We start from the raw sequence: 17,248 nt of genomic DNA on the forward strand, positions 1-17,248 counted from the left end.
CCACACTGAGATACCACCTTATGCTGGTCAGAGTGGCTAAAATGAGCAAATCAGGAGACTCTAGATGCTGGCGAGGATGTGGAGAAAAGGACACCCTCCTAAACTGTTGGTGGGAATGTAAACTGGTGCAGCCACTCTGGAAAACAGTGTGGAGGTTCCTCAAAAAATGAACAATAGAACTCCCCTAGGACCCAGCAATAGAACTGCTAGGAATTCATCCGAGGGATACAGGAGTGCTGATGCACAGGGGCACATGGATCCCAATGTTCATAGCGGCACTCTCAACAACAGCCAAATCATGGAAAGAGCCTAAGCCTATCAACTGACGAATGGGTCAAGAAGATGTGGTTTATCTATACAATGGAATACTACATGGCAATGGGAAAGAATGAAATCTGGCCCATTTGTAGCAACATGGATGGAATTCAAAGGTGTTATGCTGTGCGAAATAAGTCAGGCAGAGGAGGACAGATATCATATGTTTTCATTCATATGTGGATCAGGAGAAACTTGACAGAAGGCCATGGGGGAGGGGAAGAGGAAAAAATAGTTACGGAGAGGGAGGGAGGTAAACCATAGGAGACTTTTAAATAGTGAGAACAAACTGAGGGTGGATGGGGATGGGGGAGAGGGGGAAATGGGTGATGGGCATTGAGGAGGGCACCTGTTGGGATGAGCACAGGGTGTTATATGAAAAGCAACTTGACAATAAACTATATATCTTTTTTAAAAAGTGAACTGGGCTCAAGTCAAAGAACAGGGCAGTAAGGAATCGGAGCCCCCCTTGTGGCTGCTAGAAAAAAAACGCATTCCACTTCATCCCTTTTTCTCTGAAACCACAGTTCTCAAAGGTTTTGATCCTGTGACTCCTTAGCACAAAATGCTGAGGGTCCCGGGGTGCCTGGGCGGCTCCATCCGTCGTTATGCATCCAACTTTGGCTCAGGTCGTTATCTTGTGGCTTGTGAGTTTGAGCTCTGTTTTGGGCTCTGTGCTGACAGCTCAAAGCCTGGAGCCTGCTTTGGATTCTCTCTCTCTCTCTCTCTCTCTCTCTCTCTCTCTCTCTCTCTCAAAAATAAATGAACATTAGAAAAACCTTTTTTTTTAATGCTGAGGATTCCATAGAGCTTTTGGTTTATGCAGAGTAGACAGACAGATAGAGGGATTTACTGTGCTTGATATAAAAATTTGAAGTTTAAAAAAATGTTTATGTATTAATTAAAATTTTAAAAAACAACAAATAGAGCCAATATGTTGCTGGGGAGACTGTTGACAGTGTGGCCACTTTGGAAGCTGGATGGCAGCCTCTTGTACCGTTGAGCATATGTTGATCACAGACCCAGGAATTCCACTGCCAGGTGTTTATCCAAGAGAAATGAAGACATGGCAAATCAGCCTCAGCGTAGGAGTATATTCATATAGAGCATTATTCACAATAAGCAAGATCGGAGAGACCCAAGTCTCCAGTGATTGGTGAATGGATATACACACTGTGGCACATGCGAACAACAAAAATGAACAAAAGATCAATACAGACACCAACGTGGATGGGCCTCAAAAGCTCCTATCTTTTACATGGAAGGGTCCTAAAATCTGAGAAGAAGTCAAGCAGGGCTCAACGTTTAAGACACTAGCTGAAGGTATAAACAAAGAAGTCGCAGACACATAAGTACAAATATCCCTTAACCATATGAAAAGATACTCTGCCTCATTTATGAGAAATACAAATTAAAGCTGTACCAAGATGGAATTGTCACTTAACAAAAGTTAAAAAAAAATATCTGAAAATCTGTAGCATGCCCTGCTGGTAATGCTGTAGAGAAACAGACACTCTTTCACGATGCCTCTGGGAGGGCAGGTCCCCAGCTGCGGGGGCGTCAGCAACACAGAGGCAACTCGGCAGAAGCTTTACCCTCTGACCTGCCCAGGTTGCTTCTAGAACTCTCCCCAAAGAAACAGAGGGAAAGTATCAAAAACAGCATGCAAAAGGGACAGATAAGTGTATCCACATATACACTTACATTATCAAAACCAAACAATGGAGACAAAAACAGAAATCTAAGAAGCTCGGTGGCCTGTGGGGGAGGAAAGTGCTAGAACCAGAAGCGGCAGGGCTGATGCATCACTTCTCTGGGTGTCATCTTTATATAGTTTTGAGTTTGGAATTCTGTAAATATTTCTATAGGATTTACAAAAAGATTAAATTTAAAAGGAAAAAGAAGCAATCCCTAAAAGTTTAAAACAAAAGGAAACACATAAGCTCAAATTCTATCAGACTCATAGCATCACAACATGGAGAAAAATCATTAGTTCAATGGACTTTAAAACACGTTTTTGAATATATATTTCTAATAGCATGTATTCTAATGCTTATTTATTTTGAGAGAGAGAGAGAGAGAGTGTGTGTGTGCAATAGTGAGCTCAGAACCCAACTCAAGACTCGATCCCGTGAACCACAAGATGATGACCCAAGCCAAAATCAAAAGTCGGACTCTTAACTGACTGGGCCACCCAGGTGTATCCCTAATAGAATATATTCTAAGGACAAAAGTGCCTCAAAGAATTTAAATCTGACTTCATTATTGGTATGGCTATTTTGAAACTATTACAGGTATATTATAGGATAAAGCAAATGGTTCTGTTGACATGCTTAGGACCCAAAGTCTTAGCCTAAGAGGACAAAATGAAAGAAGTTAAGTAACATCTGGAATTATAGTGCTGAATTGAAAATATCAGCATAGGGGCACCTGAGTGGCTTGGTTGACTGAGCATCCGACTCTTGATTTCGTCTCAGGTCATGTTCCCAGGGTCATAGATTGATTCCCGAGTAGGACTCCATGCTAAGCATGGAGACTGCTAAGGTTTCTCTCTCTCCCTCTCCCTCTGCCCATCCCCTGCTCACATTCTCTCTCTCTCTCTCAAATAAAAAAATATATATCAGCATAAACTTATCAGTTTTCTTTGACATAATTTCTTTCTCTGTTTAATAAAAAGATTTAGAACAATGTGACCCAGTAGTATTTAAAAACGAGCATCCCTAGCATGCAGATTGTACTTACTAAATAGCAACGCCATCTTATTATCCTGAAAAATTGGTAAATAACAAGAAAAAACAAAATATTTATCTTGACTATCCTGTGTGGACTCAAGTCCAGAGTAGCCAACTCGATGTCAAAAGAAAGAGTCTTCTCTGTGGGGAATAAGCTTAGGAATTCCCTGAACTTGCACCGATGGGTTAACAAGGCATAAAGAAATAGAAAGCCACAGATTGGAACATCCAAGATGAAGTAAACAAGATTAGATATTCAGGGCAGACGTGCCCCCTATTTAGTACAATGGCAGGAAGCTGCTTTCACAGGAAGGAAGGACCAAAATAGGTAAACAGGTAAATAAGTAAACAGGGCTATGGGCCACTGAAGGGCAGAGTTGCCCAGAGCAGAGCTAATTAGCAAAAGAACGGTGCCTTGTTGACCTTGAGGTAGCAGGCGCTGTCTGCCTTGTCCCCCAAGCTAGCTAAGACAAACAGACATGGCACCTCATGCCTGGCATGAACAGCCATCTGCCTGGCACCAGGACTTTGTCTTGTATTGACCCAAACCCCTAACACTACATGTCTTCAAAACCCCCTTTGCCTCATGCCCATGAGTTAATGTTCACGGATTCATTGTCTCTTTGTGCACGTCCATCACACTTGTAAGCTTTCTGATCCTAATAAAAGTGGAGCAAGGACCCTTCGTTGGGGCTCTTATCTCCTCCAGGACATTAGCCTCTCTCACATTTAATCCTGCATTTGCTCTCTTGCTGGACAAGAGAGAACTCCAGTCCCGTAGTCTACGACACTTCTCCAGTTAATAAATTCAGGGGGAATGACAGATTTTTAAAAATTACCTTTTTGATCCCCTAATGATAGTGGAGCTAGGCAACAGTTATCCATGGACGCTGAAAACACGAAGTACAATATTGCTGATGCCATTATGCTGGCTCAACCAGCTGACAATGCTTGAGCCAACTGTTGTTCAAGTTCACCATCACAAAAGCGAGACAATGAAACATATACCACACGGTCCCCGCCTGTGAGAGATTCTTGCCTTATACACTGAAGCTGAATCTAATGATACTTCTGGAGTAGACATCTATTTGTACCAACTATAAAACACAGAGAAAGGTTTTAAAGTAGCAGACAAAGGAGCCATCAGTCAAATCTAGAACAGGAGTCATTCCAACAGCTGTGTGCCCGGGTCTGTGCTGGAGTGGAGGGGGTGGGGTCCTCGCCGGCAGGAGGTCATGGTCATGGTCAGTGGCGCCACACAAGGGAGTTAGGAAAGGCACACCAAAATGCAAACGGCCATCAATCAATCAATGCTGAACTCTGCTTGTAACCAAAGAAGTGCTGATTAAAATTCATTGAAATGGCACTTCCCTTTGGTCAGTTTGCCTCAGATCCAAAAGTTTGACTCCTTCTCTGTTAATGAGACTGTGAACGAGGCATTCCCGTCAGCTGCTGACTGAAGAAAAAACAGCTGGACTCCTGAGAAAGGGAATTTGATGTTATTTTTGTTTAGGAAAACAGCAGTATGTACATTTCCCCTTGAATTCAGGATTCTGACCTCCAAGAATTCACGGTAAAGATTCATGGGCAGAAAATTTTAAAAAGGCATATGCATAAGGCTAATCATGGCAGCACTTTCTGCAATGTCAGACATCTGGAAACGATTCAAATGTCCACCAGGAGGGCTGCTTGGACACGGTGTGAGTCAATGAAGCTTCTTTCTGCCGATGAAGGAGAGTTTTCACGCTCGGCTCTGGAATGCTCCCAGGACGGAATCTTTATCGAAAATGCAAGTGGAGAAAATTGTATACAGTCTGCTACTATTTACCCTAGAAAGGGGGGCACGCATGTGTGCATGTATGCTTGAATACACTAAAAAAGAAGAAAATGTTAAACATAGAAGTCTACTTATAGAAAGAGAAGGGACCAGCGTGGAACAGACAGGGATAGGAGCTAGGTTTGTTATGAAAAATCCTGTCTGCAGATAGGTTTCTGGCACCAGGCAAATATTTTTATATAATTATACAAAATTAATTACACCTACATAAAATTAACAATTAGCAAGTAGCAGTAAAATTATATAATTATACAGTAAAATTACATAATTATATAGGGATGATTCTTTTTAAAAAAATCAATCCTGACTACCCACAATGAAAAGGAAGCAACGAAGCCTCTTTGTATATTAAGTTGGTAGAATAGTGACACAGAGGAAGTCTCTTTGCTGACTTTAAAGCAGTCCTTTGATGGTATATATCCTTAGGATGTTATGCCAAAAAGAAAACAAAAATGTTTTGGAAAAAAATCTTATGCTGATATTAGTAACCTGAATTTTGCTGGTAAGTGATGTTTTTATTCTGAGAGTGTTTTGGTGTATGCTGTAAGAGAAAGCAGCTGTGATGACTTTGACATTGGGAACAGAAATTTTTAGGCTGGGAGACAGAAGATACAGATACAGGATCCATGAGGTCAGTGATACTTACAAGTCTGAAATTGATTTGAAAGTATTGTGACTCAAGATGCATTTTACCTTTTTTTAAAAAAAAATTTTAATGTTTATTTATTTTGAGTGAGAGAGAGAGAGAGAGAGTACGAGCAGGGGAGAAGCAGAGAGAGAGAGGGAGACACAGATTCCGAGGCAGCTCCAGGCTCTGAGCTGTCAGCACAGATCATGACGTGGGGCTTAAACCCACAAACTGCAAAATCAGGACCTGAGCTGAAGTCAGACACTTAACTGACTGAGCCACCCAGACCCCCCACATTCTATCTTTAAAATACGCGTATTTTCTAGTTCTGTCCACTGACAAGATCTGAAAACAATGGCCTAGATGGGACAGAAGTCCTGGGCACCCACAGCCCACAGGTATTGGTGTCTACCTCCCTGACCTGGAAAACTAGCCAGAACTCCTTGGAGCAATAACTGATTCCAGGTCTGGGGCAGGACATGTTGCACACGACCCCAGAATACTTACGTTATCCAAGTTCGCTAAGCGCATGTGAGAAAGGCTCAGGTGCCAGTGTGAATGAGCTCTACCCAAAATGGGCTAATTGGAGCTAATGACCGCAATGGGTTAAAATACACAAACAACCTTGGGGCACCTGGGCAGCCCAGTCAGTTACGCATCTGACTCTTGATTTCAGCTCAAGTCATGATCTCACAGGTCGTGGGTTTGAGCCTCGCATTGGGCTCAGTGCTGACAGCATGAAGCCTGCTTGGGATTCTCTTTCTCTCTCTCAAAATAAATAAATAAATAAACTTAAATATGTATATATATATATATACACACATATATACACATACATACACATACATACACACACACATACACACACATATGTGAACAATGTTTAAATCTACAAAATCATGATGATGCTGAACAAAGCCTATTTGGGCATGTGTTACGGATGCTAGGAAAGCAACCAATATTTTGAAAACTGGTTTTAAAGAAGAGAAAATAAGATCAATTCTTTTCCCATCCTTCCTATACAAACTACACCACAGGGTGACAGAAAAGCTGGTGAGGGAAACCCACCTTTATGAAGTATTTCAGCTCCAAGTAATAAGTGAAGAAGGAACGATGGATTGGGAAGATGACGTGTTGTAGCCCCTGATGGGATAACGGTTTCAAGCCATAGTCAGAAATGGCTCCAAACATCATAAAATGAGGGACAGACAGCATAGGCTCCTGATGGATGCAGACAAGTTCCTGTGAAACTCTTATCCCCTGCGTCCCCCCAAGTGAATAAGCCTCTAGCTCCAGCTATCAATTTACAGGAGGTGCAGACATACGGAGGTCGGGGTGCCTGGGTGGCTCAGCTGGTTGAGTGTCTGACTCTTGGTTTTGGCTCAGGTCATGATCCCAGGGTCGTGGGATCGAGCCCTGTGCTGCTGCTTTAGATTCTCTCTCTCTCTCCCTCTCCCTCTGTGTCCCTCCCCAGCTTGCTCTTGCTCTCTCTTTAAAATAAAAAATTAGAGAGAGAAAGAAAAGAAATACAAAGGAAGAGGGGTGTGCTAAAAGACCACACAGGGACGCAATCAGCAAAATCCAGGTTGTGGGGAAACTCTCCAGACAAATGACCTGATTGTGTGAACAGACTGCAAGCGGTTACGGATTACAAATTCAGAGACGGAAGAGACATATTACTAATTGGGATGAAAGCACCTTATCTGGGTCCTGATTTGAATGAACAAACACTCAGCAAAACCACAGGGGCCGTGAGAGCGTGCAGAGCCCATAGAAACTTCACACGCTCACTCCCTTCACCCAGATGTGTTTGTGTTGAGTAAAGAGATCTGATTTTGAATCTTCTAATTGGAGGGTATAAGGGGCCTCTGTCCCTCTCCCTCTCTCTCTGCCCTCCCTTGTTCATGCTTTCTCTCAAAATAAATAAACATTAAAAAATAAATACATATTAATTAAACGGTGACCCTCAACCCTGACCTGAGCGCTGTAGAGGCTGCGCCTGGGCACCAGAATGGCCAGGGCCGTTGCACGGACCAAATAACAAGCAATGATAATACTAAGCACAGCACGCACGGAGAGTTGGGTTCCTCTGAGAACACTCTCTCTTTTTTTTTTTTTAATTTTTTTTAATGTTTTATTTATTTCTAGGAGAGAGAGCGAGAGACAGCGTGAGCAGGGGAGGGTCAGAGAGAGAGGGAGTCACAGACTGAAACAGGCTCCAGGCTCTGAGCTGGCAGTCAGCACAGAGCCCGACGCGGGGCTTGAACCCACGAACCGCGAGATCACGACCCAAGCGAAAGTCGGACGCTCAACCGACTAAGCCGCCCAGGTGCCCCAAGAACATTCTCTCTTTTATTCTATGGACATAGCAAAACCTGTCTCAAGAATTTTGGATATAGTAGTCTTCTGTCATGGGTTGAATTGTGTCTCCCTCCCCCCAGATTCATATGTTCAAACCCTAAAATCCCCCAGTGCCTCAGAATGTGACCTAGTTTGGAAATAAGATTATTGCAGACATATTTAGTTAAGATGAGGTCATACTTGAGTAGGGTGGGCCCCTAATAAGGTTAATGTCCTTCAAATGGGGGGAAATTGGACATGAGACAGAAAGAGCGTGATGTGAAGATACTTGGAGAACAGCACGTGAGGGAAGGTGGCCATCCACGCCTGAGGCGGCCAGAAGCGGGGGCTGGGGGCGGCGCCTGGAAACGGGTTCTCCCCCAAGGCCCTGCCGACACCTTGACCTGGGACCTCCAGACCACGGACAATACATCCGTACTGTCCTAAGCCACCTACGTGGCTATGGCAGCCCTAGCAGACTATCTCGTCTCCAGCCCCGCGGCAGCGGCAAAGTATCCCCGAGAGAAATTCCCAGAGCATCACATGTTCAAAACAGCTTCCCATCAGTGATACGTGCCTTCAACAATAGCCAAAGTATGGAAAGAGCCCAAATGCCCATCAACTGGCGAATGGATCAAGAAGATGTGGTTTCTATGTACAATGGAACACTACTTGGCAGTGAGAAAGAATGAAATCCTGCCATTTGCAGCAACGTGGATGGAACTCGAGGGTGTTATGCTGAGTGAAATAAGTCATTCAAAGAAAGACAGATACCATATGTTTTCACTCATATATGGAACTTGAGAAACTTAACAGTGGACCATGGGGGAGGGGAAGGGGAAAAAGCAGTTTTCAAACAGAGAAGGAGAGAGGCAAACCGTAAGAGACTCTTAAATACAGAGAACAAACTAAAGGTTGAAGAGCGGGGGAGGCAAAAACGGGGGATGGGTATTGAGGAGAGTACTTGTTGGGATGAGCACTGGGTGCTGTAGGTAAGCAATGAATCACGGGAATCTACTCCTGAAGCCAAGAGCCCCTTGTATACACTGTACGTTAAATAACATGACAATAACCTAGATTTTAAAAAAAATTTAAGTAATTAACCCCCCAAAATAAATTTAGCAAGTATAAAACTAGAATTACTCTGAAAAATCCCAATAGAAATGCATTTTCACAATCTAGAATGCTATATTCTTTTTGTTAAGTTTATCTATTTATTTTGAGAGAGACAGAGAGCATGAGTTGGGGAGAGACAGAGAGAGGGAGAGAGAGAGAATCCCAAGCAGCCTCCACACCATCAGTGCAGAACCTGACTCGGGGTTTGAACTCATGAACCACGAGATCATGACCTGAGTCAAAAACAGAAAGGATGCTTATCTGACTGAGCCCCGCGAGGCGCCCTGAATATGTTATATTCTTAAGTGGAGGTTTTCAGCACTGGGGTGTTTGATCTGTGCTGAGGGTTTTAGGATGATTTTCACTCAGAAGTGAAGCTTCTTGGGCCTGAGGAACTCAGGTGCCACTCCATGGGCTTCCTCTGGGGCCGGTGCCAGCTGAGAACATGGCTTCTGGGGCCGGTGGCCTGGCCTGAGTGGGTTACCAGACCTTTCTATGCCTCCGTTATCCTATCTGCAAAATGGGGCAATGGATGGTTTATCTTCTGGTGTGTTTGTGTGGATTAAATCTGTTAATGTACGTGTGGTTGACTGAATAATGTCGCCTCCAAATATGCCCACGTCCCCATCCCGGGAGCTTTGCAAGGGGGCCTTATGTGGAAAAGGCATCCGTGCAGATATGGTGAAATTAAGGATCTTGAGATGGGCAGACCACCCTGGACCACCCTAACCTAGCCACATGCCTCTGCGTGAGAGGGAGGCCGAGGCAGGACGGAGGCACAGAGAAGGTGGTGAGGGACAGAGTGCCCACCCATTAAAGCAGGCGTGACAGGAGTCACGGACGGGGCCACAGCCCCAGCGCAGGCAGTGCCCCGGCCACCAGGCCTGTTAGCTGGACGGCTGGTTCTCCTGCTGGCTGGAATATTCCCACCCTGAGCCTGGGGCCATGCAGGGGGGATGCCCGCATGCCAGCGTGAGGGTCACAGAGGACGCAAGGACCGTGTTGTCACTCAGAGGAACTACATACAGCAAAGTTCAGAGCTGGGCCGCCAGCAAGGAGGGCTCGGCGTTGGGCTGGAGGCGGCCAGAGGAAGGGGAATGCCCTGCCCCCGGGCCTCAGAAATCGTCCCCGTTCTGCTGTTCAGGGAGGGCGACATCTGGACGGGGCGGGGGGGGGGGGTGCTGAGGTGGGGAAGAGGCCCAGGTCAGTGCGTGCAGCCCCGGGAATGGCTGGCGGCCAGGGCGCCGTGTGGACGGCGAGGGGCTTCCTTCTGGCTCAGCAGGAAGGCGGGCAGTGCCCGGCGCTGGTCCAGGAAGAAGGACGTGCCGGCAGCCCCCGCACACACTTGGGACGCGGGCCGCACGTTATCACAACTACGTGCGACAGTGAAACCCTCATGCTCAGGCCCCTCTGTCCACTTGAGTCAGGCTCTCTGGGGGAAACCTTAGCCCGAGCGCGTCCTCAGGTCCATCCCACGGGAGGGGGACATGCAGCCAGCTTGCAGGACTCTGGTAGGGAGGCGGCCCCGCCACGAAACCGGGACCCACAGAAGCATCAGAGGGAGGGAGGAAGCAGGCAGGGGCCCCAACCTGACTTGGAAACAAGCAAGGGGCGCCTGGGCGGCTCAGTCGGTTGAGCTTCCCACTTCGGCTCAGGTCATGATCTCACGGTTCGTGGGTTCGAGCCCCGCGTCGGGCTCTGTGCTGACAGCTCGGGGCCTGGAGCTGCTTCAGATTCTGTGTCTCCCTCTCTCTCTGCCCCTTCACTGTTCATGCTTAACCTCTCTCTCTCTCTCTCTCAAAAATAAACAAACATTAAGAAAGAAGAAGAAAATAAGCAACAATTCTAATGTCCTAAAGCAGCCAGAACTGTCAGCTGTCTCTACTCTGCCCCCGGGACACTCTGCGGGCTGGGGGTGATGAGCACAAGGGCCGCTGCAGAGGTCGCAGGAAGGACCATGGATTTTCCCATCCAACCCTCCTGAGTCGAGCAAACAGAACTCACCACCTCTCCTGCCAAGTTGTGGGCTGAGGGCATGAACACATTCAATTTTCTTCATTTCCCCCTTGAGCTTTAAAACTAATGGAAATTTCATGTTGACTGTCTAATATGGGCATATTTGGGTATAAGATAATGGCATTAAAAAAACATATCCTGAAAGTTTCAAGTTAAAAGATGTACCAGGGCTGTCCTTGGGCTTTCTGTCACCCCCACTGGAGGCCAAGTGACCCAAGGATCAGGAGGCCACTGTCTGAAAAGCACAGGCTCGGAACCCAGCACATGGACACCTGCCTCGGGTGGGTCTGGACAGTATGGGGGGGCCCCTCGTCCACCCCCTGCTGACCACCTGTTGTCTACTTTCTCGTTCGCCCCACCTTTCAAATTTACATCAGGCTTGGGCTCCCGAACCCCTATCGGATTGGAGAGAGGACACAATAAAATGCACCACAGCGGTGGTTTGATTAACACACTTGCTGATGTTGGTGAAAATTGGAGGTTCTCTCTCGAGGGTCTGGATGGGGGTCCGACACAGGAAGAGACCAAGTCACACATTTTGGTTATTTCTTCAAAATGCATTCAAAGTTTGTATTCCATGCATAACACAACTGCCTTCATGTACATGGAAAATGTATTCTCTATGAAAGATTTCACATAAAAAGGTTCCCAGTGAAACCCCAGCAGAGAGTCTATGTGGATGAAGAGCTCAGTCTGGGAGGCGCCTCAGGGGCTCGACTCCTGTCTCTGCTTTCCATGTGTTCTACTTTTGAAGCCATGAGAAAGGAAGCATATTGTGCCTCAGTCTACCCACATTGCTAATGTCAGGATAATACTTGCATGAAAAGCCACAGTCCACATAAGAGACATGGGGTCGTGCCTGGACCGGGGGGAGGGGGGGGGCTCTGTGCATCACTGTTAGTGAGTCTTAGATTCTCCGAAGATCATCACATCATCCACGCCTTTCCCAGTCCTTGGCATGCAGCCCGGGGCTCCTCGTGGGACCAACCGCAGGCTGACAAGAATGAGTTTAGAAACAAAGCGGTGAAAAGTGGAGGGAAGAAACCCACGGAGTCACTGGGTCACATAAAACCAAAGCACCAGGATGCAAGTAAGAGGGCAAGAGCCCAAGACTGCCACCCGCCCGTGTCAGGAACGAGAAGACAATGCCATGGCCATAGACACGGACGGAGGAGAGACTATGATGAAAAAATTGGTGCCAAGAAGCTTGACCATTTTGATGATGAACAATGTTTTTTAAGCCATGTTATTAAAACTGACGCAAGAGGGGGGCGCCTGGGGGCCTCAGTGGGCTGGGTGTCCGACTTCAGCTCAGGTCATGATCTTGCGGTTTGTGGGTTTGAGGCCGCGTGGGGCTCTGTGCTGACAGCTTGGAGCCTGGAGCTGCTTCGGATGCTGTGTCTCCCTCTCCGCTGCTGCTCTCTCTCTCTCTCTCAGAAATAAACATTAAAAAAAAAAAAAACTGACACAAGAAGAATAAAAGTCTGAATAAGCAGCCCAGGCTCTTCCATCAGACTCTCTGGATGTGGGGCCGGAGCACCAGGATTTTCAGACTCTCCTGGTGAGTGTCGGGCTGGCAACCTGGGGCCGGAGGGCAGCCCTTGGTCATGTACAAAACCGTGTGCCTCACAGGCCTTGCAGTGAGGGTGAGCCGCGCTGCAGGCTTGCGGGGACTTTCAGGCCACAGCCAGGGGGTCCAGGGCAGACGGGACAGCTGGTCACCCCATCTACAGCCTGGTACAGAGACGAAAGGGCACGTGCAGGGGCACCCGAGGGTGCCCAGCTCCTGCCCACACGCCTGGGGCTGTCCCGCCGTTAGCAGGGGAAGTCACACCAGGAAACTCCAGCCCCAGGTGGACTGGGGGGTTGGTACCCTAGCGGGTGAGGGCAGAGAGGACAAAGAGAACCGTAAAAAGAACAATGAGAGGGGCGCCTGCGTGGCTCAGTCGGTTAAGCGTCCGACTCTTGGTTTCAGCTCAGGTCGGGATCACACAGTTCACGAACCCAAGCCCCACACTGGACTCTGCGCTGATGGTGCGGAGCCTGCTTGGGACTCCCCCCTCCCGCTCTCTCTGCCCCTTCCCCAGCTCATGCACTCTCTCTGCCTCAAAATAAACAAACATTTAAAGAAAAAATAACTGTGATGAGAACAAGGAAGGGTCACGAAATGGACACTGTCCTCTGTCACACTGAGGTCCTGGGGTCTCCTCTGGGCAGAGCCTTTCAGCCCCGGCAGGAAGGGCTCTTAACCCCCAATAGCTGGGTCCCAGCCCCAAGATTCAGGTCTGTGCTTCCGGAGCGTCCAAAGGTCCACGACCTGAGCAGCTTAGTGCTCTCGTTGTCCGGAGGCCAGAGATCCGAAATCAAGGTGACGGCTGAGCTGTGCTCCTCTGGGGACTGTGGGGTGGACCTGTCCTTGCTGCTTCCCCCACCTCCGGTGGTAGCCCGCGCTAGGTGGCTCACAGCTACCTCACCCCTGTCTCTGTCGTCACGTGGCCTTCTCCCTGTGTGCCCGTATCTCTTTCCCTCTTCTTATAAGGACAGGAGTCCTTGACATCCACCATCCACTTTCCATCTCTGTGACCGTGGTGACTCTAGGGACCTTCTGCAAGGAGGGTCCTGTGGTGTTTGTGGCTTAGTCCCCTTTGTATCATGTCCACAAGGCTGTACCTTTCAATATAAACATACTTTTTGCACAGCATTCTTTTTAATTTTTTAATATTTTTGAGAGAGAGGGAGACACAGAGACACAGAATCTGAAACAGGCTCCGGGCTCTGAGCTAGCTGTCAGCACAGAGCCCGACGCGGGCCTTGAACCCACAAACCATGAGATCATGACCTGAGCCGAAGTCAGATGCTTAACTGAGTCACCCAGGCGCCCCTCAAATTTTTTTTTTGAGAGAAAGAGAGAGAGGATGTGAGTGGGGGAGAGAGGGGCAGAGAGAGAGAGAGAGAGAGAATCTCAAGTAGGCTCCATGCTGAGCCTACACAGGGCTCAGTCCCACGACCCTGAGATCATGACCTGAGCTGAAATAAAGACTCAGATGCTCAACTGACTGAGCTCTCCAGGTGCCCCCACATCAAATTCCTCATGAAAAGATGCCCTGGGTTTGTCGTGCAGCTTTACATAACCCCCTGCACACTGACGGGGTCTCCCGGGCATTAGGAGCCCCGTGTGAGCCCGTGCCCCCGGGCACAGCCTGGGCACCCACCTGGGGCCCATCTGCCGTCCTGGCTCTATGCTCCTTCTCTGGATAGCCCCCCTTTCCCCTGCTCCAAACCACAGGCTTGGTCTTGCAGCTCTGATTTATGAGCCATTGTGAGCCCAAGGGGCTCTTTTTGAAATGAAAAGAGTGTGTGAACAAAGCCCTAACAATGGGGATTTGATTAAAACACAGCTCCGGCCATTGAGGGCCCTTCAGGCCCCTCGTGAGGGACTTCACACACCTCTCCCGCTCCATCCCACACCAACGGGAAAGATGAAGGTTTATTACTCTCATTTGATAGAAGCCATTAGCGCCCAAAAAGGTTAATTAATTTTCAGAAGGTCACACGGCTGGGTTGAAATGAATCATTTTGGCCATATCCGGGGCGGAAGGACACAGGCATCACCCGAATTTGGGTAGTAAATCGCCCGCCCCTGAGTCCAGGCCCACGGGGGGGAAATGTATGTAACGCGATAATGTTGCCGGCCAAGGGCAAGGGAGGGAGACGGGACCCTGACAGGTGACCAGGCACAATGGTTTGTTCAAGACCAGGGTGTTTTCGGGGAAGGGGGCATTTGGCAGATTAAGGGCTCCCTAAGGCGTGCACTTCCTAATCCTCTGAATTTGTAAAAGTCACTTTCTACAGCAAGAGGAGTTTGCAAAGGGGATGACGTTAATGATCTTGAGATGGGGAGGCGAGTCTAGATTATTTAAGTTGGGCCAATGGAATCAGGAAAGTTCCTGTAAGGGGGAGGCAGGGGCTCTGAGCCAGGGATTGGAAGGGCCCCTTGCCTTTAAGATGGAAGAGGGGACAGGAGCCATGGATTGAGGTGGTTTCCAGGAGCTGGAAAAGGCAAGGCAAGGAATTCTCTCCTGGAGCATCCAGAAGGCAGCCAGCTGACACCTTGCTTTCAGCCCAGTGAGACGGATTTGAGGTCTTCTGGGCTCTAGAGCTCTAAGAGAACATCTGGGACATCCTCAGGCACCGGGTTTATAATGTGCTGGAGGCTGGAGTAGCGAGACGATGTAACGCACCTGAACTTGTCACCTTCAGTGTTAACATCAGGAAGGGCCGGGGCACAGGGGACAAGCCAGTCACCCTAGACCTCAGGGCCCTTCAGTCAGCTGAGGTTGGTGTACAAAGGCACCCATGGTCTTTCCAGCATCCACAGGGGACACTGTGCACATGGCACTAAAGCTGGCCTCACCCTGGGTGCTGAAATGGCCATGACCATAACGAGGCTGAGAACAATGTGGGCTCTGAAGAGCTGCCCCGTCCCTTCCTTGTGAGCACCTGTATCTACCTCACGGGTGCCGTGAGCCCCGGAGTCAGTGACCCCACACTGTTACGGACCCATGTGGAGACTTCTCTGGAAGGAATGGGCCACCAGAAATTGAATTGTCGCTCTCTTTGCTATGGGAACCTTTTTAAAGAGAGCTTTATGAAGACCTCTCAATGGGAGGGTTAATGCACAACAGAAACACGTTTGTAGTTCAAGCTTCAGATTCATACATCAGCGTTTTCCTACTGGAGTTCGGAGTTCTGACCATCCTTGCTTAGGTCTAAGAAACAGAGGTAGCTGTTGAAGCCTCCTCCGCGGATCCCACGGACCCCAGAGCTGTCTCTGCACCTTCTTGGGCTCCCGGAGGGAGGTGGGCTGCCCGTCAGCTCTGGTGTGGGCAGGGACAGTTACGCACCAGCAAAACCCTAACGGTTGGCTTTCCAGAAAACAGAAATATGCACCCAGGCTTACGCACGTATGTTTGTGTTTGTTATAAAGCTTACTGACATAAAGCGTGCGTAGGGAACAACCCACAGATCCTAAGTTACAAGGCTTTATTGTAAATTCCTCCCAACTGTAACCTCAGCGTACATTGTTATTTCTTGCAAAATCCATTGTCGGCTTTTGAAATTCGACAGCCAACAATGGAATCATATCAGCAGGCTATGAATGAGCACTTGATTGATATCAGAGTTGGCATAGAATTCGGCTCACATCATTGACAAACAATTATAGTCCCGACTTGAATGCGGGTTGATATTTTCATTTATGTTAACTAGGAAGACGAAAGATTACGAAGACATGTGTCAAAACTTCATTCATTTGACAATGATGCGAGTAACCTTCCTTGCTGAATTAGATGATAGTTTTCAAATACTGAAAGAATATTTCTCAGTGTTTTGTGCCCTTCACAATGCAGCAGTTACAGACGGGACATATTCAAGGTTAATTTGCGTTATTAACACGTTTCTATCACTTTATTAAAAGTCTAGATAATCGACAAAACAATATAATAAGGACTGACTTCCATGGCATAAATACTCGCATCAGAGACGATTTTAAGGTGCTGATGTGACGCCACTGATGACTGTTTGGGAAGAGACACAGACCAGCATCAGCATGTCTGCTGTTAAGACACAATATGGGCGTAAATGACCCCAAGGACATAGATAATAGCAAAATGTAGTTAAAAAATTAGGAAGTGATTTTTGAGTGTTTTGAGCTTTTGAGTAATTATTTGCTTTGTTTTCCTATATCATTTAATTTTAAGAGTGAAAATTTTCATTTTTAATAATGGCTATGGCTAAGAAGCAGCTTAAAAAATTCCTAAAAACTAAACCACTGGCTCTAACAAGCTATTACTGGATAGCCTTGTACAAAGCTAGAGAAAGTAGCCTAATGTAGTTGACTTGAGCACCATTTTTTTAAAGTGCCTTGTATTCCCTCAAATTCATTTAGATGATACAATCATTCATTTTAATATAAAGATTGTTTCCCCCAGTCTTTGGTGGAATTTGACCTCAATAAAATTGAGTGGCACAGTATAACGGTGAAGAATGTGAAGAATGCTCTCCTCCGCTTTCCCTTTAAGAAGCTATAAAAATGAAAATATAAAATAAGTTAAACCCACCATAATGAGGCATCACTTCACACCCATTAGGGTGACTATTGCCAAAGCAAACACACAAACCGAGAATAAAGCTTTGGTGAGGATGTGAAGGAATTGGAGCCTGGCCCCACTGTTGATGGGAATACAAAATGGTGCAGCCACTGTG

This window comes from Hyaena hyaena, unplaced genomic scaffold, assembly GCF_003009895.1.
Source record: "Hyaena hyaena isolate Hyena2069 unplaced genomic scaffold, ASM300989v1 scaffold_119, whole genome shotgun sequence".
Classification (NCBI taxonomy): Eukaryota; Metazoa; Chordata; class Mammalia; order Carnivora; family Hyaenidae; genus Hyaena; species Hyaena hyaena.